At 37.8% G+C, this 22,534-nt stretch overlaps 2 long non-coding RNA genes across 3 annotated transcripts in view; one reads left to right on the top strand and one right to left on the bottom strand.

Moving 5' to 3' along the window:
* Positions 1-21,656, bottom strand: part of LOC123861364 (uncharacterized) — a 34,066-nt gene extending 12,410 nt beyond the window's left edge. The window contains exons 1-3 of one of the 2 annotated variants that reach the window (XR_010405071.1): positions 21,534-21,656; positions 2,937-3,047; positions 2,051-2,387 (exon numbers count right to left, since the gene is read on the bottom strand). This is a non-coding gene — a long non-coding RNA (uncharacterized LOC123861364). Of the gene's footprint in view, positions 1-2,050; positions 2,388-2,936; positions 3,048-8,778; positions 8,923-21,533 lie in introns of those variants that run through there. The other variant, XR_010405072.1, reaches the window with a different exon arrangement.
* LOC129046531 (uncharacterized) overlaps positions 1-22,534 on the top strand; it is a 112,132-nt gene that overhangs the window by 85,883 nt on the left and 3,715 nt on the right. The gene's annotated exons all lie outside the window — the stretch shown is intronic.

The following is a 22,534-nucleotide window of genomic DNA, read 5'->3' as shown; positions in this document are numbered from 1 at the left end:
CATGCTATTTACTGTTATGTCACAGGAAAAAAGTGTGACCTTTGAAGAAATAAAACAAGCAGCTTTTTAGTTCTCCTGCATATCTGTTAAATTTATGGATATTTATTTTAGGCTTTATAAAAATTCTATCAGGCAGCTGAACAATTTAGAGTCACACAGCATGTAAATTCTATTAAACAAGGGCTCTTTACCCTTTCACCTAATGCCCTACATGTGCTTGGTACAGAGGTACAACTCTCCAGAACAAACACTAATAGTCTGCTTAAAATCCTTAATATAACTGATGCAGGTATGCTAGAGGATACTAGTGAATATTCAAAGGGGTTTTTATCCATTTAAGGCCGAGAATGGTCGAGCAATTCTGTTTTTGGCCTCAAAAAGAGCAACCTGTTTAAGAGGTGAAGCCTTCTTATAGTTCCTGCATTTGATAAAGTACGGACCTTGCAGCCTTCCCTCATAGATCTGTGACCTCAAGTCCTGGCCTTTGGACTTTTCTCCTCTTTGAGGGTAGAATGATTAGCAAGTTCCTTCTATTAGGTATGTTAGCAGTTTCTGCTAAGAAGAGGATTTTAATAACATTAAATTGCAAGGAATTACGAGGCAAGGCTTGCTCCTAGACACTAAGACAAACCCAGTTTCAGCTGATGACACAGCTTCTATGAAGGGCCATCTGTTTAGCTCTAATAGCATTTTCTTTGTTTCACCTTTGTAGCTTGGTTTCAAACCCTGTCTGGGACACCTGCTCAATGTGAAATGAGATTGGTGGGTCTCAGTCCATTTGTGGCTGGCTAAAATTTCCCATCTTCCTTTCCAGAAAAATGGTCCATAAGGAAATTAAGTGAAAAGAGTTAGACGTCACACATGGATTCACGTATAGGTGTACTGAAGGCCTAGATAATCTTCCTGTGTGAAAAGTACAATATAAATTCAACACTGGTTCATTGGTTCATCTACTTTGCCTCTCAGCAGCTCTCTAACACCTGAGGTCTCCTGTATCTTGAAGATGATGCAACTTTAGGGACATCTTTTTACTATTCTAAGCCACTGCATAATTTGAGCTGAGATTGTAACGTGGCTTGAAATTGGCTGTGATTTGATGCTTCATTTAAACAGGGATGGTATATGAAAGTAGCATAAGAGGTACATGTTCTGTGCTTTTTTTACATTATGTAAATAGATCTGAAGTCTCCATAAATAACAATTAAAGAATATTCATAGGCTAAGAGTAAACAGATTAGATGCCTTCAGATCATCCATTACCCAAGAGAGAAAGTAGAACACTGTAATTTATTATAACCCAAGCCAATATTACCTTAAAATGGTATGAATTTTGATTTCAAAAGTCAATAAGGTCTTTTCCATATAAATTTAAAGCCACCAAAAATTGCACTAAACTTACTAAATACACAATTAGTTTCTTGTTACAGATAATTTCTATTGATCCAAATCTGGTTTGTCAACATGGATTAATCAAAATCGTCAGGGATTGAGATCTGGATGGCTCAAGGGATCAGTTCCTGGGCTATGAGCCTTTCACCCTCAGGTCACTGTTTCCAATACTTATAGTAGTTTCAAGAGGCCTATTTGACAGCTGATGTGAAACAAACCAGTACTTTCAACTGAGTGCCTTGCATGGATTCATTGTCCCTTGTATTCAGAGACGTTATCCCTTACAGGCTGAGGGAATATGTAAGGTGAAAAGTTACTGCATTATCAGCAATCTTAGTTATTATTCATAGATATGTCCATATTTATAATCTCCTATGGTAAGCAATCGTAATTGCTGTCTGCAAGGCTTGCTGCAACCAGTTATAGAACATTTATCTCTGTGTGACACTTTCTGGCAAACCGAACCAGTTGATCTCTGATTGGTTGCCCCAAGCTGTTATATATTCTTTTCTTTGTAGGATAAACTGTAGAAATATTTCTTTTCTAGAGATCATATGTATGTGCATCTCCTTTCTTTGTTTGCCTTTCAGGTCTTTTCTAAAGTACAAGTTATAACATTCTTATCTTTTATTACATAAAAACTCTGGGTCCAGGTCCTTACCAGACAGAAGGCTTTCCCGAAGAAATACTGTTCTCTGCAGTTCTTGGGTTAGATGAGTATCCTTCACTTGCTCATAGTCTTTAGGAAGCTTTTAATCCCAACCAGGGCATCCATAGTGATGTGCTGGGGAGTACAGATGCCCTGATCTTTGGCTACCTGATCTCATCCCACTAGTCCAAGAAACTCTCTAAAGATCTTCTTCTCTTCAGCCCTCAGTCTGTCAGAAGCTCCTAACAGCTTTCTTTATTCAAGGTGAGTCAGGCAACCTGTTCTTAAGATTTTTCTAGTTGTAGTCCCACAGATTTTGTTGCCAGGGGCCAAACATCCTGTTTTTGCCCTGTAGAAAAATTAACAGACTTTGATTACAAAGATATTTGCCATTTTTAGGTAGAAGAGGAAGAACTTTGGTTACCTGGGATAAAAGAAAAGGGATTTTAGCTATCCTAGATCATTTATAAAGTTTTTCCTTTCCTTTACTAGGGCATTTTCAATTTCCGGCTTTTCTATAAAACTATACATCTGGGAAGCTAAACATAGTGACTAGTACCCATACTGACTGCTCTACTATGAACTCAAGTTCATGGTTCTTAATAATATAGAGAATGGGAAATATCTAGTACTTTCTGGAGTATTCTCAGAGGGAGCTCATGGTACCCTCTGGATTTGTGGAAGAAATAGTGTGGTTCTCTACTACTGGGCCATGTCCATGCAGTGAAGCCAGCCCAATTGGTGGAATGTCCTGATGATGTAAATCATCTGTTAGGGAGGCCAAGGAAACTGTTTGTTTCTAGTTATCCATATATCCGTGGCTACTTAATTTCAAGTCTCATTGCTGTGAAGTTGAAAGTGGAGGTGTAGGAGGTTCTAATTAAACCAAGCAATGTACCTTCATGGATTCCAGACGTCAGGGAAGTGGCCCAAGAGAGTTATTGTCCAATTCCGGACTGCTGACACGAATTGCTCCAAATTGATCTGAGTGCTCCTGGCTCATAAAGCTCTAGGTGTGGAAGGAAAAAAAAAGAGCCGCTGATTCCAAGTAAATGCATGGAGATGACCTAACCAAGTGTTTTCCTTCTTAGTCCAGGGAAGGGGAAGCCGACAGTCACTTTTATAAAACTTCTTAGTTGAGGATGAAGCTATTCTGGATTCTCCCTTAGAGGATCTACTAATCTCCTGGAGATAGGCTGTCGACAAGTAAAAGCATTGAATTCCTTGGGCTTTCTTTTTTCCCCAGTGCTATCACAGTACCTTGTATACATTTCAATTGCAGCATCATGCTGAACTGCCCTCGTTTACCTGGTTTTCCTTTCCCATGGATAATGGAAGCAGTAACCCTACATTTTATGTCCTCAGACCACAGGTAGATTCTGATGCATTACCTGCACACCACAAATGTATAACAAATGAGAGGATAGTAGACACCAGAGAGGAATACCCGGTCTTCCACACTTATTTGTAATCCTACTCTTTCCTCTTGTGATGGTGACCTAGAGATGGAATTATTCCCATGATAGTAAAGTATAGTATAGTTGGTAAGCATATCAATGCCATGTGCTTAATTTGAATCATGATTCTGATACTTTGTAGTTATGTGATTTTTGAGTAAGACTTAAATGCCTTCCTCTGTAGAATTAGAATAATACTTATGTCATTTGGGATATGAGGATTAAATAAATTAACCTGTAGTGCCTGGCACATATAAGTTATATTATTTTTATTATTATCACCGCCATCAAAGTGAGTATATGGCCAGTTTGCTGCTGAGTCTAGGTGAGAGGGAGAAAACATCTGTAACAGCCAGAATTACTGTTATGAACACCACTCATGGATCAACTAACTCATAGTTATTGTGCATCCTCTGTGTGGTTTGATTTCCCAGGTGGACATATGGGGCTTCCTTGTTCTAATTTCCTTTAGAGAAATAAAATCTGATGATTTAGTCAAGGGGATATCCTTTGGCTTCCAGGTGGTCTGGAGGTGTGTGTGTATGACTGATCTGAGCTGTGTTTAAATATCCAGCAACTGTTTAGGCAGAGAGGGAATGTGGGCGTGCAGCGGCATGGGATGCCAACATTCTGATCAAGCCAGAGAATGGTCCCAGATTCCTAGGTGGGGCCTAGAAATGCAAGGGAAAGGAGGCAGTGGTGGACAGAAAGTTCTGGAAGCCTGGCATGGGAAGGGAAGACCTAGGAGACATATAGAGGAATAGTGGAGAAAACACCTTAGCCTAGTACTTTTGTACACAGCAGCAGAATAGTGTATGTAGCACACTAGAAATAGAGGTACTGAGTGCCCATAAAACCAGTATAACATCAGAAAAACATTCTAGAAAGATGAGACAATATCTAGGGTCTATGTTGCTCTGAAGGAATGTGATCATTTCATATTTAGGTTTCTTTCAGTTAGCATCTTTTACTTAACCTTAAGTCTCTCTCTGTTACCTTTTTTTTGGACTTTATTTGTGCTCATAGCTCTGCTAAAATAAATTGGTGACCGGGAACTGCACAGACTCTGTTTTTCTCTCGCCATTGCCAGTTCTAAATAATCAACAAATACCCAAACCTTGATTTGAAGGAGATCTTGAAGATTTACAATACGCTAAACTAGGGGAAAACTTGGGAATAATCAGCACAATACATTTTGCTCTCCATTATAATCAGTTTTTCAGCCTCTGTGTCGGTAAAACTTTTTCTCCTTTTTCACAATGGTTTACAACTTAAATAATTTAATACAACAGTTGTTATATTTTTATTGCAAGCTTATAAAACTGGAACCATAAGTCTTTTCTATGCAATATATTGCCAAAAAGTGACACTGGAGAAAGGGAGCTGATGATTACTGAAACTGTAATTCAATCCTCAAGTTCTGAAGATGTCATAAAAACGGCTTCTGCTTTACTTGCATATGGCAGATACCATCAGGATGCCTCAAATGAACTCTCTCTGGGTATACAATCTCTCCCTCAGCATTATTTCATATACAATAAAAACAAAAATGGGACTCCGCAATGCAAATGCAACTGTGATTCAAGCCCAACAGTTCTTTTGTCAAATAGGATTTTCTTTTATGAAGTTTCATTTTAGAATTAATTTTGATATCAATGCTTGTCAAGCTGTGGAAATTGAACTGAACCAAGTGAGTCTGTTCCTATTCAAGCTGACTTGTAGGAAGTGGTAATTAGAAAAAATGCAGAGAATTTGTACTGTGCTAAAGAAAATTAAACCACTCATGCTACATACTGTCAATCTGGTTAAAAGTATAGGTGTGGTAAACACCACATTCCAGAAATGCCTATTTTTTTCATATATTTTAAATTGACCACTCTTCACCCTGCCATATAAGTTGTCAGAAAATAATTTCCTAATTCTGACTGATTCTTTCAATGATCCAAAAGGTGTGTGAATTAAATAACGGATTCTTAGGGTGTTTACGATGAACAGTGTCCCGCATAACTTAGGGCTCTAGTGTGGAAGAAAATACGTTCCTTTTAGATAAAGAGGATGGTTAGTTATTTGTACGTTCTTGCCAATCAATGATTGTCATTCAGCGGACTGGTCACATCTGTATTGACTTCGGCCCAAGACGAAGGAGCATCAAATTCCCCAGACCTCTTCTTAATATGCCCAACATGCACTTAGTCTACTGACGATGTTGCAAATGAAATTTAAGAGCTGTTATGTTTCTATTAAAAACGTCACTCTGCCTTCTGCATTACGGTACTACGGCGAGACTCTACAAACTCTTTTCGAGATCCTGCCAGGATGAGAATAAATTAGTTCCTCAAGGGAGGTGGAAGAATTGAAATTCCATAATATGGCTGCTGCGGGATCAACACATGCAGCCGGAAAGTGAAAATTTCCATTTACTCCCCCAGCCTGAGCGAACGCAGGCAGCACCATGACAGTTTCTGCATTTTGTCTCTCGGCCAAGGTGACTCCTGCCTGGCCCACGAGGGGGCAGAGGCCACAGACGCTCCGTGAGTGGTGTTTAATTCTTACCACAACACCGGCTGCTCATCACCTAACTTCCAGGTGACTTATGGCGATTCCAGCAGGCTGAACATGGAGAGACGAAACAGCAGAAACAGCACCAGCACGGGCTTGTGATGGGTGCGATGAAAGGAGGTGCTTTCCCGGCCCGGGGCAAGGGGTTTGACTGGATTCTGGAAACCTTCGGTGAAAGACACCTTGCCCTTTCCAGGTTAGCTTTTTCTAAACCATCCCGCTAGTAAGTAGAGAGAGACACAGAGCCCATTTAACGGTTTCCCCGATGAAAGGGGTGCAAAACTTTCTGCTCCCGCATGCTGAGGTCCTGGGAGTCTACACAGCAGAAACACATTCCCGGCTCACTGCTTTCCAGCAGGCCTCTGCTTCTTACAGCTGTTGGCCTCTGCACCCTGCGTGGACTTTTCCTCTGTTCGGTTGCATTTTACTCTTCTACATATGTAACCGATTACTTTCCCCTAGGAATGGATTTCACTTTCCCGTAGGAATGCTGGAGGAATAATCAAGGGGAAGAGGCTTTTCCTGGGTGTTTTTAAAGTTAAGGAAAGTTGCTTGCATGTTTTAAAATCAGAAAAAATCAGGCACTGGCTATAGAGTGAGGTGAAGAATAGCTAACTTGTATAGTTAGTCTCTACTATTTGGATAGTTTGCTTTTCGCATTTCAGGGCAAAAAAAAAAAAAAAAGGAAAAGAAAAAAGCTTAATAGTATGTTCATTGTCCTTAAGTTGAAATGCTCTGCAACATGAGTTGTTTTCCCAAACCAAGAGAGGCAGAGATATCTAGAAGCCAAGAATTGCAAGGGGAAATTGAGCCACCATCAGCCCCCAAGTTTAGCTTTAGGATACCGGTTTTTGAGAAGCACTCATTAACTGAACTCCTCAAATATACAAATGAAGATATAGTTTGTGTATGTATACATATATACACACACATATATATACACATACACATATATAAATTTGTGTATGTACATATATATGGAGATAGAGAGGGAAGCAGGGAGGGTGGGAGAGAAGGAAAGAGGGAGAGGGAGGCTTCAGGCACATTTATAAACTAAAGGTAGCACACTACATTTTACCAGGAAGTCAAAAAGTAGTCCTGGTCGACAAAATAAATGAAGTTGATTACATATATTCTGTGCAAATAATGCTATAAAGCAAATAGTCTCATATGTTCCAGCTAAGGCTTCTGGATAGTTTTTAAAGATTTTTTTCCTTCTTAAAATATGATGCAATGATCCAATGTGAAGGAAATGAAGGTGGCAGAAATCTATGACAAAATCTGAATCATGAAGAAAAAGTTCAAAACTATTTGGTGTAGTTCAATAGAAGCAACCCGAAGTGCTTTTTAAAATACTATGTTGTCAAGTCCAACTGCTATGAAGTTGGAATGATTCCAAACTCTTGTGTAGGTGATTTATCTCAGATCATCGTATCCCACCCATTCTGACTGGTTGGATGTTGGCTTGGTGAGGTAATTTTGGGCTAAAAAGTGCTGGAGCGGTAAGGTCCTGTTAAACTTTCAGCTGATATAAAGATATTGAGATTGAAAAGTTGCATGACTACTGAGGCAAATGGCTAATTAAATGCATACATCTTATTTGAGTCCTGCACCACAAGAAGTAATGACCATCGTAGCCATAATAACTAAAACTAACATTATTTACTGGAGACAGGCATTGTATTAGGTGCATTCCACGCATTGTCTCATTCACACCTCACAACATCCAGAGGCTGCCTTTGGCTCTTACCGCTGTCTTACAGATGAAAAAATGGAGGATCAGAGAAGTTAAATAACCAGGCTCTCTGAACTGGGTGAAAATGTGGGCTCTACTGAGTTTCAGAAACATTCTGGGCTAACAAATTGAATCATCCTGCTCTTCTGTGATTATTGGCTCTTAGCAGCATTGCAGCTTTAGGAATCAATATAGTGCACGAGTTCTATAAATGTGCCTCTTAATAAGTTAATAAAACAGAGATATTCTCATTGCCTCTCCATCAAAGTTTCAGGGAAAAAATGAGAATATTAAATGCAGTAGGATAGGGAAGATCTGCTCCATTTGCTCTGCAATGATAATCTTTTACAAAAGAGGATTTTTATTATTAATTCTTTGCCTTCTGGGGATGTTATAATTTTCTAGAATACAGAACTGCCTTAAGCACAGTAATTTGCTGAGCTAGACTGAATCTCAAAATGTTTCAAATGAGCTGATAAACAACTGCATAATTAGCCATTATTAGATCAAGTCTGTATGTTACTGATATCCAGATGAACAAACCAGTGGATAGGCAAATTGCAGATATAGTTTTAAAAACTAAGAGTCTGTGTTATATTTTTGCATGCTTTGTAACTTGTCCTTTAAAAAATTAAAAACCACGTTTCATTTGCCTTTTTAAAAAAAGACATTTAGATTATTCTATCAAATAAATCCTTAGAGACTTAATCATTAAACACATACTTCCATGTATGAATAATGAAGGATTTATGTGTTGAATGCAGCTCATGCTTTAAAAATGAATAGATGGTGGGATTTTTTTTTTTTTCAATTAAAACTTGCCTCAAATCTATTGCTTGCATGGATAATGCTCTTTCATTCCCCTTTTGAGTTCTGGTTCAAGTTCAGAGTACAAAATACATTTGGCCCTGATTATGAAAATAAAAGGTTTTGCATGCTCATATCAGAAAAGACAAATACAGTCAGCTTTTATGCTTAAACACACACACCTTATTCAATTGGTTAACATCCAGTCCAAAATGTATCCACATTACAGTTAAATCTCTCTTTCCTCTCATTTTTCATTTTTCAAGAACTTGACACTGGATCATAAAATGTTGCTCTGGGCTGGAATTTGTCATGCAGGTTTACAGCCTAGGAGTAAGTTTTTTTTTTTAAATATTAAAATCAGCTCAGCAGTTTTGAAGATCAAATAAAGAAAAGAGACATTTGCAGAAAGGAAAAAATTCTAAGCTGGCTTAATTTAAATAAAATTGTAGTTTATGTTCTTAACTCAGGGGCCACAAAGCTAAACAGGTAAATGTGTTAAATCATCTTTGAACAGAAAGAACTGTGGCAGAAATTTTCCTGAGGATTTCTAAAATTAGAGAGGTGATATTTTGTCTTGAAAGGTTTAAATGTCTGTTTAGGGGGCAGACCAGATCATTTCTTGAGGTTCTTTGAAGATCAATGATTCTGTGATTTATATCTGTTGGTAGTTTGGATGCCTCTAATAAACTGTGAACTGCCAATGTGCAACAGTGCAATGGGCACAAGGCCATATGTGAATGAGCCTAGTTGGAAAATGAATTTGTTGCTAGATTAAAACAAGTATTTTGACCTTTGACGATTTTAACAGCTTCCAAAATTTTTATGCCCTTCTTATGCTTCCCATTATCACTGATCCTCCATTTGATGCCAACTGATAGCCTTAGGTAAAATTTTATTGTCGTTGGATTCAAGTTCTGCTTTTATTACAATGATTATATTTATCCACAGTTTTTTGGTTTCTTTTGGGGGGGAGGGTTTTTTTTTTCAGTTTCAGCCTTTATTTATTACAGATCTTGGATCCCTGTTAATGTTCTTACATTTACATTTCTTCAAATAGTCCTTTCACTTGGTAAATTGGCATGCATTTTCTTTGCATATTTACATGGTTCCAGAAACAGACCATTTATATCCTCAAAGTTAAAGCCATAAGGCCATCTGGGCTACAAACCTAACAAGGAGTGCCAATTTTTCTTTCTATAGGTGTGTCTACTGTACCCAAGTCACAAGAAGAAAATAAGATCTTTGGTTCATAAGGTATCAGCATAATTACTTTGCTGTTTTACAAAGGCATTAGAAAAGTTTTTGACTTTTTTAGAATGTTCTGGTTTTGTCAGGAACATTTTGCTGTTGCGTATTTGATAAGAAATCTTATCTTTACATTTTACAACTTTCCATACTTAATGACATGAGTATTCTCCAAAGTCCAAGATGCCTCATTAGGATTTTATTAATGAGCCTTTTAAAGATACTCTCTCCCTAAAAGGGAAAATATATTTGGTTCAGAATAAATGAAGCTACACACTTAAAGATCTGAGTTGATTTAAGTCTCTCCGAAGCAAAGAAACTTCAGCAGATTTCAAATTTGGAGATGTATAGTGTCATAGCCCCTGAATAAGAAGATTATATCTAATTTGATTATGCTATCACAACATGTAATGCTACACATATTTTCAGAGTTAAGTAAATATTTTTACAGAAATCTGGGTCATTACTGGGCTGCAGTGTAATGCATAAATAAAATAAGGTAGGGAGAACGTTTCACTAAATTTTATTTCAATTCCTTGCTTTCCCTGCATATTTCATCACTGACATTATTGTATTGAAACAAACCACAGTTTTGCTGTTGATGAGAGACACACAAAACTGGCATTTGATTCCTATACGGACTTTAAGGTCAAAAGTTATTTCTCTTAAGTGTATGACTTCAGTGGATATTGAATATTTGAGCTGGGTTTTGATCTGAAAGGGTTTTGAATAAGACTTATGATGGGCAATATTTGTATTGTTACATTAAAACACCCAGGAAACCAAAAACTAATGATGCAATGTATGGTGATTAACATAACATTAAAAAAAAAAAAAAACTACCCAGGACACCACTTGAAAACACAATTGACGTTGCTATAATCAAAGGAGGAAAAAAGATCCCCAGTCATTTTAAGTAAGTTATTTTCTTACAAATGGGAACAGAAACACATTGCAAAATAAACTACAAGATCAAAAGTTAACAGACCATGATCATAACTGTCATTTTTTTCTGACTTGTATGAAGAAGTAAGTAAAAACTACCTTGGGGTAAAAGAAAATGTGAACTTAAATCCTTTATTTTAACTCTTCACTTTTTATTTATTTTCCAGTTTTATTGAGAAATCATGGACATAAATCACTCTATAAGTTTTAGCTATGTAGCTGGTGTGATTTACATATGCTGTGAAATGATTATCATAAGTTCAGCTAACATCTGTCGTCTCATATAGATACAATATAAAGAAGAGAAGGAAGAAAAAAATGTTCTCCTTGTGAGGGGAACTCTTAGGATTTATACTCTTAACAATTTTCCTGCTTATCATACAACAGTGTTAACTATAGCCATCGTGTTGTACATTACATCACCAGGATGTCTTCATCTTATAACTGGAAGTTTGTTCCTTTTGACCATCTTTCTCCAATTCCTCCTCCTCCCAATCCCCTGCCTCTGGTAACCACAAATCTGGTTTCTTTCTCTATGAGTTTGTGGTCCTTCAAGGTCCATCCATGTTGTCACAAATGGTAGATTTCTTCATCTTTTATGGCTAACTAATATACCATTATATATATATATATATATATATATATATATATATATATATATATATATATATATATATATATATATATATATATATATATACCACAACTTCTTTATTTATCCGTCAGTGGTCACTTAGGTTGTTTCCATGTCTTGGCTATAATAAATATTGCTGCAATAAACATAAGGATGCATGTATCCTTTTGAATTAGTGTTTTTGTTCCTTTCAGACATATTTCCAGAAGTGGAACTGCTGGATTATATGGTAGTTCTATTTTTAATTTTTTGAGGCTCCCTCTTACTGTTTTCCATAGTGGCTGCACCCATTTACGTGCCCACCAGCAGTGCACAAGGTGAACCTAAATTCTGATGAACAAATTTCACAGTAGATGGTTCTTCTGCTTTTGGGTTTCTGCCATCAAAACACAATTAATAATTAAGAATCAGAAGCCACGAATCACCAAGAAAAATCCATGGACAGCTTCCAGAGAAATAAAAGAGCACATATGGTTGTAGACATCCTGGACTAGAAACAGTGCAATTTGTACAAGATGTTTGTACCAGCAAATAAAAGCTATTAAAGGGTGAGTGTGATGTTTATTTCAATTATTTTACTGAAACCAGTAGTGAGGATAATTATTATTTGAATTTAAGCTTTGAAACCGTTAAACTAACTATATTAGTTCTGTTAAAAATATTTGCGTGGCAGTTCCTCAAAATTTGTATGACAGGTCCTAAAAAATTAAACACACAAGTACCACTGATCCAACAATTCCACTTCAGGGTATATACCCTAAATAATGGAAAGCAGGGACTCAAACAGATATTTGTACACCCATGTGTATAGTAGCTTTAGTCACAATAGCCAAAAGGTGGAAACAGTTCAGATGTTCATCAACACATAATTGGATAAACAGAATATATACAACAGTGATATATACATACAAGGAATATTTAGTCTTAAAAGGAGTGAAATTCTTACACATGGTACAATATATATAAACCTTGAAGATCTTATGCTAAGTGAAATGAGCCACACGCAAAGGACAAATATTGTATGATTTCACGTATATGTGGTACCTAGAGTAGTCAAATTTATAGAGATGTAAAGTAGAATAGTGGTTACCGGGGTTGGAGGGAGGGATGAATGGGGAATTATTGTTTAATGGAATCGGAGTTTTTGTTTGGGATGATGAAAAAGTTCTGGAGGTGGATAGTGGTGGTTGTTGCTCAACAGTGTGAATGCACTTAAAGCCACTCAACTCTACATTAAACATGGATAACATGGCAAATGTTGTATTTTACCCAAATTAAAAATAATAAAAAAAATATTCACATAGAGTAACAAAAATTATGTCATATTTAAGCATCGTAAATAGTGCGGTTGACCCCTGATATTTACAACAATAGATTTGGAGACTTTTGTGAATCCCTAATTTTATACATATGGGAATGTTTGTTTTGACTTTATTTTGACTTCTGGCTTCCTCCCCAGTTACTTTTCCACTGATAGTTCCTTCTGGCACATCTCCTAACACCAGTACCAATTGAATAAGTAAGCCTACAAATGAAGAAAGTTCCAGGAAAGACAGAGCTGTCCTTCCTTCCCTTTACTCAACTCTAAGGAGTAGGGACTGGCCTCTTTGTTCTTCTCAGCCTGGCACCAGGAAAACATATTGCTTTTTCTGAGTTGTGCGGCCAAGTTCATAGAAAGAGGTTTATACAACTAGATAAGCCACAACATATCAACCGATTTAAACTGGAGATTTAGGAGAAAAGACTACCAAAAGTTGAAATGGTTAGTGAGAATAACTTTTTATCAGGAAAGGGAAGGTATGTCTTATAGAAGGAAGGCTTGCCTGGGAACAGGAAAGGAATACACTGTTTTGTCAGCTTTTTATGCACGGAAGGATAGATTTTAAAAAATATTATCCTTAGGAAAGTGAGTAAAACTGTAGAGATGAAAACATTGTATTTTATTAATTTAATTTAAAAATGTTAAGAGAGTGAATTAAGACATTATTTTCCCATTAATGAATGTTTCCTTTTTAAGCTTGGGGAAATAGCAGATTTGTCTTGCCACATGGTAAGTGAATCTTAGAGTTATAGCCATTAGAAATTCCCCCATCATTTCTGAGTGGGTAATTATTACTTGAAATAGCTCTTTCAGAGTGATTATTATGAAATGTACCTATCTTCTGTTGATCTACTGCTTTATTTATCTCATGTTAAAAGATCTTTAGAAACCCTTCTATCATTAATGGGCAAATTCCATTGTACAGATACATCCATTAGTTGCCAAGAATAATTCTGATCTGCTTAAAGGATAACCATTTAAAGACCACTAATTCACATATTAAATGCTTAGGGTTGTACATTGTTAAAGACCTTACATCTCTAGACCCATTATCCTTTTTCTCTTGGTAGAAGACAATAACTGAGGGCCTCAAATATTGGATGGATCTTTCATCTAGACTGGAGAAAAAGAGGGCTACAAAAATGAATGTACAGTTTGAGGAATCCTTCCAAAAGGATGTTCAAGGATCGGTGTAGATATTATGAAATAACAAAATATCACAAGTCTCCTTGAGATGGAGGGAAATTCATTAAAAAGGAAAATATTCTTCCACGATTATGATCTTAAATGAGTATTTAAGGAAACAAACATGACAAAATATTTCTAATATCTATGAAGTGCTTCTCAGAAGGATAAATGTTAATTTACTATTCTCATAATAGCTGTTTTCCATGTGACTAAGATCATAAATAGAATTTATCTGTTTTCAGGAGCAGCAATAAATACTGGAGAGGCAGAAAGAGAAATATACCGATTTTTGGCAAAATCTACGGGTAGATTGTAAACCTCTTGAAGGCAAGGCCCTAATTTATCTCACTCCCTCTCCTTAGAGCCTGACATTCATCCTGGCAAATGTTAATCAATAAATATTTGCTGAATGAATACCTTAAACTAGTACATATCAGGTTTCCTAACCTCAGTAGAGAATCCACAACCTATAAAGGTGCTAAATTCCAAAAGAATTTTGAGGCAGATTGTTAGCAACTTAAAATACATTTCTCCACAGAACAGTCTATCATGCTTGGATGGTATGGGGGTGACCAGGCCAGGCTTGTGAATGTCACTTAATCTACCACATAGCAGAAACGTTATACATTTGAGATGAACAAGTAGCAGGAAAAAAAATACTGCAGCAATAAAACCAAAGAGAGAAATAATAAAATTGCATAGAAACTTAAAATTTTCTTGTCCCTCAGTACTTGAAGAGAAGCAGATTTAAATATGAGAAGATGAAGAGATGTATGGAGATTGTCATGGAGAGGCTTAGAAGCTCAGGGAATTTAGAAGCTGATGGCTTTTTAAAAATTACATAGAATTCCCCTGCAAAACATAGTTCTACTTATCCGTTATAAAAGTCTTTCAGTAACATTATTTTAACTCTTATCAGCCAAGATTAAGGTACTTTTTAAGATTCAAAAATGGAATGGTGAAACTTTAAGCGTAGTAAGGGGAATCAAACTCATAAGCGAGTAAGTGTGGTCGTTGTGATAAAGACCATGACGAAAGTAACTGGGTACAATGGGGCCAGAAAGAGGACAGTGGCCAGAGCCTCCTGAGGGGGTCATGAAGGCTGGGGTGAATCCTGAAGAAAGAACAGGTGCTTCTCAGGCAACTGCAGAAAGAGAGAACAATCCAGGCTCCGAGAACAGTGTGAGCAGACCAATGCGTGCAGAGTAGTGAGGCTAAGCTGGAGAGAAGGAATGCCCTGGGAGGTGGGAATGGGGTGGTGAGCCGGGCCGGCTGGAGCGAGGAAGGGCTTCCGTGGTCCCCTTGTGAAGCGGCCTGACTCATCCTGCAGATGACTGGAAATGTGAGGGTTTTAAACAGGGAAATAACATGATCAAACAGGCATTTTCAAAAGATCACTCTGGCAGCGTGATGGAGGATGGATTGGAGGTGTGAAATACTGGTGGCAGAGAAACCTGTTAGAAAACCGCGAGAGAATGAAAGCAGGGAGTAAATAGCAGGCTAATTATAGAGGGAGCAGGGGAGCCGTTTGGTCTGTTCTCATCTTCATGTAGGGCCTCAGATTTAGTCTCCTGATGTTGTCTCCTAATGAGGCTATCCACACTGTCACTGAGATTCATTGTCAAGATTGAACTTTTAAAACATGCCACAAATTTCATAAACCTCATTTTAACACATCTTTAATTTTTAGTGTACTGGGAGCCTCAAAAAATGGAAGGGATATGAGTCCCTCCCAATCTCAGAGAAGCCTGCTAACCTGCTCTGTGTGGTTTGTGCACAGTCTTCCTGAAGACTAAGAATGGGAGGTGCGGTGCCTGGCTGGCTCAGTCCGTAGAGCATGTGACTCCTGATCTTGGGGTTGGAAGTTCAAATCCCACCTGGGATGCAGAGATTACTTAAAAATAAAATCTTAAAAAAAAAAAAGAAAAGACTGAGAATGGGAGGGATAGAAAAGCCAGGTAGAGCTAGAAAGTTTCCATAACTGACACAGTTTAGCTTTGTAGCAGCAGTGTGAAGAAAGTGTGCATCCCTTTACCCTCGAGTTTTTGATGTCAGCTTTTTATGCACCTGAGCCATTGTTACCTAATTCTTTCTTTACCTACTTATCAACCAGTTGGAGGCCTGGATTGGAAATATTTAGGAAAAGTATTCTGTATCTCGAAATTTCTCTGTTTTCCTGACACAGAAGATGGACTTTGAGAAATGACCCAGAGTTAATCATTTTTAAGCTAAGTTATTGAAAGCAACTTACTTCTCTTATGTTTATGTTTCTGGTGCTATGGTTTTTAATGCCTGATAAAAAGCAGTCTAATCTGAAAAAAAAAGTATTTTGTCCTTCTTGACTACAAAGGATGAAATTTACTTTTAATTTTTGCTTTCGAAACACATTTAATTAGTTACTGTTGAAAGGAGGACCAGACCCAGGGAAACGTTAGTCAGGGGCTATTTGTTTCCAGGTAATTACAATGGTATCACCCAATGAATAATGAAAGAGTAACACAGTATGTTTGAAAACGTGAATTCTGAAGTTTTTTTTTAAACATTCATTCACTAAATGCAATTGATTATTAGCACTTTGCTAATTGATTAAAATACACCTATACTTAATGATATTATCTATCCTTCACAAAAGGTCTATAAATCTAATATCTACAAAAACAAAAATACACCTTCAGAACAAAGTGACATAGTTTTAAGGCCAAACTTGAGTGAAAATAAAATGTCTTCTGTCTTGTATAAATTCAGACTCTAAATAAATTGAATTTATGCCTACTGAGCTCAGTTGTCCTTGACATAGAAAACCACAAGAACATATCTCTTTGCAGAAAGAAAACACTTTTCCCATCTAGTGTATGACTAGATCTTTATCCATGTTGGGGAAAGTGATAAAAATGATAGAAGTATCACAGTATTAAGATGAAGAAAGAGGGTCTTCATATTTTTAAAGTTCGCTGTTGCACAATAAGCCAAGGACAAAGAAGGGCTCTTTCTCTTTTGGAACATTTGACTTAACATTTATGTCCAAAGCTCTGAGCCTTGGATAAAGATCACTTCTTTCCTTTTCCTCTGCTTCTGCACTGGACATGCCCTATCTGGACCGCCTGGATGGTGAGGGGACCAAGCAAAAGAAGCCACTGGCTTTATGCTTTGAGGCTTCAGACAGTCTGAGGATCTTCACGGCGGGGAGGGGTCACTTAGCTTCCTTCTCGTTGCTGGATCAAGCTGAGCATGGTTCTGATAGTTGGCATTGAAACATATCATGCAGATATGAAGTTGTACATAAGTATTTATTGACTGAATGCATATATAACTTCAAGATCTTTCTTTCAGTATTTGAACTGAGACTGTCCAGGAGGAATTGTTAGCATGCTTTAAAAAGTTTAAAGTATTTCTCTCATCAGATTTCAGTTTCTTTTTTTTTTTTTTTTTTTAAAGATTTTATTTATTTATTTTGAGAGAGAGATACACAGCGAGAGAGGGAACACAAGCAGGGGGAGTGGGAGAGGGAGAAGCAGGCTCCCCGCAGAGCAGGGAGCCCGATGTGGGACTCGATCCCAGGACCCTGGGATCATGACCTGAGCCGAAGGCAGTCGCTCAACCGACTGAGCCACCCAGGCACCCCAGATTTCAGTTTCTTGACCTAGAATTCCTGTATGAAGATGCCCCAGGAATGGTCATCTAGGAAGCAAAGAACTTTATGAAGCAAATTATGATCCTTTTTTATGTTGAAATATGTTCTCTTCAGGGATGTGTTGATTTCATCAGACTTTTTTGGGGGGGGTGGTAGTGAGGAAATTGTTACTGTCAAGTATACTGCCTGAATTAGCTTTTGGCCTTTTCTTTGGCAAGACAGTCACAGGTCCCTTGACAGTGAAGTGATTGGTTATTGTATCCCCACATCACTGATGTGTGACTCAAATTTTATGGCATAAATTTTCAACCAGTAGTTTTACTCTTTTCGGCTTTTTTTTTTTTTTTAAATCGGCATCAACCTTACTTCTTATTCAGCTTAGAGAAAAAACAGAAAGGTCTTATCTTTAGAACAATTCACATAGAATCTACCAATATATTATCTTTACTTTTGCAACAAGCTCAAATAAAAAAATCAGAGCTTCCAAGACGGTTACAGTGAAGCAAGCAGTCTCATGAGTATAGTCGTCGGCCTGTTCCAATACTCACTTCTGTCAGCCGACCTTCCTTAACTTCACTTCTCTCATGTGATAGTGATTAACTGGAAACTGACAAGAGGAACTTGGGGTTTTATGATGACTAGTCTACATGCTTATATTAAACATTTAGCCATCATGCTGGGAAGGGCTGATTTACTTTTGGGTATTTAACTCACTGGGTATTCTAAATGTCAGGTTTCCCATAACACAAAAATACAGAGGCTATCAGGTGCCCAAAGTAGTTCCATGTTTTAAGATTTCTTCTCATGAGTAGCATTCACTGGCCTCAGTCCATCTGTACATCAAAAAAAAAAAAAAAAATCTGATTCTAAGTATGGATTCTAGATTCTAAAGCCTAAGAATAATGAATAAAATCTGAACTATGGAAAACTGAACAACTTCCTAAAATGTTACTATTTGCTGGAGACATTTGCATTCAGATCTTTCCTCAAATTAGATCTCTGGCATTGCTTCCTTGCTTTCTAGCATTGCTCCAATGTTATATCTGTTCATGGCTGGGAGGAAGCCAATTTCAAGGATTTATTGCACAAAGAGCTATTTACTGAGACATATGCAATGCTTTCACTATGAAATAAACAGGAGTAGCATGCCTTTAATATACGTTTTGACAAGAAGAAATGGGACATATTTGTCTTCAGCCCTCTCACACTATGGAATGCAGGGGAAACACCTTTGGTATTTATTATAGTGTAGTACCTTTCATGGTTTTGGGGACACATAATTTTCTTAGCTTAGTTTCACATTTCACCTTACATGTGCTTTTACATCGTTTCCCAAAAGGTGGAAAGCTATTACCTTCCACATTTTTAAAAGAGGAAGCCTTTTCATACTGGTGCATGAGTGTTCTGTATTCTATCATGCCAGTGTCCTTCTCTCTGCCTGCTAGGTTGGAAACAGTTATTCTGACTCTTTCCTATACTTTGCAAAACTCTGGCAACTTGTCCTCATTCACGAATTCCCTCAAATACAGATACTGTTTTAGGGCCTGTCATCATTTCAACCCTTCTAGGACAGACATTCAAACTGTAGTGTGCTTAGAAGAAACAAAGGAAACTCATAACAGTCAGATTATTGATCCCAATCTCAGGTGATTCGGTGGTCTTAGGAAAGGCAGAGGGAACTGCATTTTAATAAATCACTTACATATAATCCCTTGTCCAGATTTTAAGAAATTCTATTCTATAGTCTTCTTATCTCTATTAGGACTTATAAACTATTTCCAAACAAAGACTCCTAAAGATTATACCATGTCCATTCATTCACTTAAGACTTTCAACGATTTATTGAGTACCCAGTGTGTTCTAGGCCTTGGGTTTATAGCAGTGACTGAAGTAAGCATCATTGACTTCATGGAATTCACAGTCTCTGTTTACCTAGGTTTAAGAAGGGGACCTCCATAACTTATCAGATTTGACCCAAACTTTCTTAGTTTGATGTTGAAGATCTTAAGTGACCTCATCTCTCAACTATCATTCAACAAAGACGGTCCCCTGTAGTCAAGTCTACAACCCAATCTACCTCTGGTCATTGATGCTATCATTCCCCATCAGGAATACTGTCCAGTGTTGTGGACAGGGCAGAGAGATGGGAAAGTAAGGTTCATCTATCCATTACATACACTTGTTGAGAGCCAAGCACTGTTGTAGAGATGGGGGAATTCAGCAGTGAACAAGACAGAAAATAAACATACAATCAAAAAACCAAAAAGAAATATCAGATAAGTGCTATGCAGGGTGTGGTGACAATGTCCTAGCAGCTACTTGATATTGGGTATATTAAGCTGAGAGCTCGACGACAAAGATAGTGGCCATGCAAAGTTTAGGGGGAAAAGCATTACTGGGAGAAGGAAAAAGCTAGTGAAGGCTTTCAGTGAAAACGTATGTAAGAAGAATATAAGGAAGGACAGTGAGGTTGTTGCATAGTGGGAGATGCTAAGGTGCTAACGGCGGGGGTCAAACAGGTCCACATGAGCCAGATGACATAGAGGCAGAAGTACAGATTTTATTCTGGGTAGAATGGAATGTCACTGGACGGTTCTAAACAGGGTGTTATGTGATCTGATTTATGCTTTAACGTAGCTTTCTTCAGATGTGTGGAAACTGGATTGTAGAGAGGCAAGAAGAGACCAAACGGGAAGTACTCTAGTTGCCCAATGAGATGATAATGGTGGTTCAGATAGGTGTTGATTCAAATGGACAGACTGGGCAGATGTTATGCAAGTAGGTGTCAAGGGGCTTGGTGGTGGATTGAATGTGGGGGGTGCAAGAGAGGACTCAGAGATAATTCCCAGGGTTTTTACTTGAGTAACTGGCTGGCTGGTCATATCCTTTATTGATCTAGAGAAGGTTTGGGTGAGGGAGGTAGTAATCAAATGTCCAAATGGGGGGTGACGTGGCTGAAAAGATAGACTGCCATTTCCAGGCTGCAAAGGGTTTAAGAGATTAAGAAAACTCAACCTTTTTCTGAATTGTGACTCAGGAAACATACATTGATGTGTAGGATAAGCTGGAAGGGGTAGAAACTGTACGTCTGCAGTAGGATTTTGGGAGTAAGAATGGCGGAGGGGGGGCAGTTGGATATGAGACAGAGAGTCAAAAGTGACAAGAATAATTATAAAAGAGCCAAACAGAGTTGGGAAAGAGGTCAAACAAACAGAAAACGTTTTTATTTGAAGATGCAAACAGAGTAAGAGTGGAGTAGGATTAATCATAGATGGTTTCTTGGTTCATAATTTTGAGAAGAGGTGATGTAGTGAGTAGAAAGGAGAGAGTACAGCCAGCTCCTAAGAGAAGGGCTAAGTCTGTTTCAGAAGGAGGAATTCCTCAGCCATGGTTGGGTCCCACAAACACACTGGCATGGGAAAGAACTTGGGTTGAAGGAAGAGAGCAGACTTTTCGAACTACATCTGGTCATTCCCTCCACTGGTGGTAAGAGTACTGGAGTGTGTGTGTGTGTGTGTGTGTGTGTGTGTGTGTGTGAATAGCAACGTCAACTACATTTTAGTTGCCACACATCCTTTTACCATAAAAAAATCTGGCAACCCTATTACCATTGGGATCGTCTAACAGGTTATCTGATGAAACTTATAAATTGTAGCACTTCCAGAGCTTGAAATATTGTTTCATAAAATGGGACACTTTTCCTCACCTTTATGAGTTCTATTGTCAATGAACAGTATCTTCCAAAACAGGAAGTTAGTAAAGAAGATCTTTGTCACATCAAGGGAGAAAAACTGTTGCTCTTTATGAGAAAATGTTTCCAGTTTACAATTAATTTTATTTTTCTGAGTGAATTTTCTTTCTCCAATATAAGAGGCTAGATCAATAAGAACTCTGCATCTATAACTTAGGAATCTAGACAGGGAAAATCATCAAAGAGAAAGCAAATGATGAAGAAAATTGATATGCTTACCTTCTTGGTACTCCCTTATCCTTCATTTTCGACTTCTGTTGTCTCCACCAAAACCTCACCACTGAAGCTAAATGAATCACCGGAAGGAATTTTTTTCTAGAGAAACAAATTTTGGCTCATTTGTGTCAATTGCAAAAGCAGCTGCTTCTTTCCTATATGAGCCATTTTCTGAATAAGTGATTTTTTTTTTTTTTGGTTGGCAAGCTAAGGGATTTTGCCTTAGTCAATAGTTGGCATTATCATCAAATAGGAGGCAAATTAGTCACTGCAAATGAATTAATATCTTCCAGAGCCAGAGTTATTTATGCCCTGAGTGATAAACTTGGGAACTGTTAATCAGCGCACTGACAGAATTTGTAAATGAGATCAATGCATCACTGTTGGGGATCTTCCAGGAATGATGGAGGACAGGATGGCTGCCAGAGGACTGGATTCATTCGTTTGCTTGCTCCTTCCTTCCTCTCCTTCTTTTCTCCCTTCCTCTCCTTCCTTTCCTCTCCCTTCCCTTCCTTCCTTTCTCCTTCCTTCCTCTCTTCCTCCCTCCCTTCCTTTCTTCCTTCTTTCCCATATATTGATGTTCTATTCCATACCAAGTGTCAGGGACATCCTTGAGGAAATCATGTCCCCCACCTTAAGAATCTAGTGGGGAAAAGAAACACATGAAGATGTCAGACATCATTAGAGTACAATGCCTTAAACATGATAATAAAGGTCTATGAAAATGTTTTAATGTACAGACAAGGAAGAGCCTAACTTTCCCTGTAAGGGTTAGGGAGGGCCTCACTGAGAAAAATAAACATGAATTTGCCAGGTGGACAAGGTGGTATTTTAGGCAGAAGAAAAAAAAATATGTGTAAAGCCGTGGGTTTGGGGGAAGACACGATCATCACTACTGCAGCAATCACAATAATAAGTAACATTTACTATGCACTTACTATGTGCCAGACGCCATGTTATGAGCTTTTCATAAATTAATGCTTTTAATTCTTACAGCTGCTCTA

Source organism: Mirounga angustirostris, unplaced genomic scaffold (assembly GCF_029215605.1).
Source record: "Mirounga angustirostris isolate CCGP_5_RB_7025 unplaced genomic scaffold, mMirAng1.0.hap1 SCAF_9, whole genome shotgun sequence".
Lineage (NCBI taxonomy): Eukaryota > Metazoa > Chordata > Mammalia > Carnivora > Phocidae > Mirounga > Mirounga angustirostris.
This window is presented reverse-complemented; position numbering and strand designations above follow the sequence as displayed.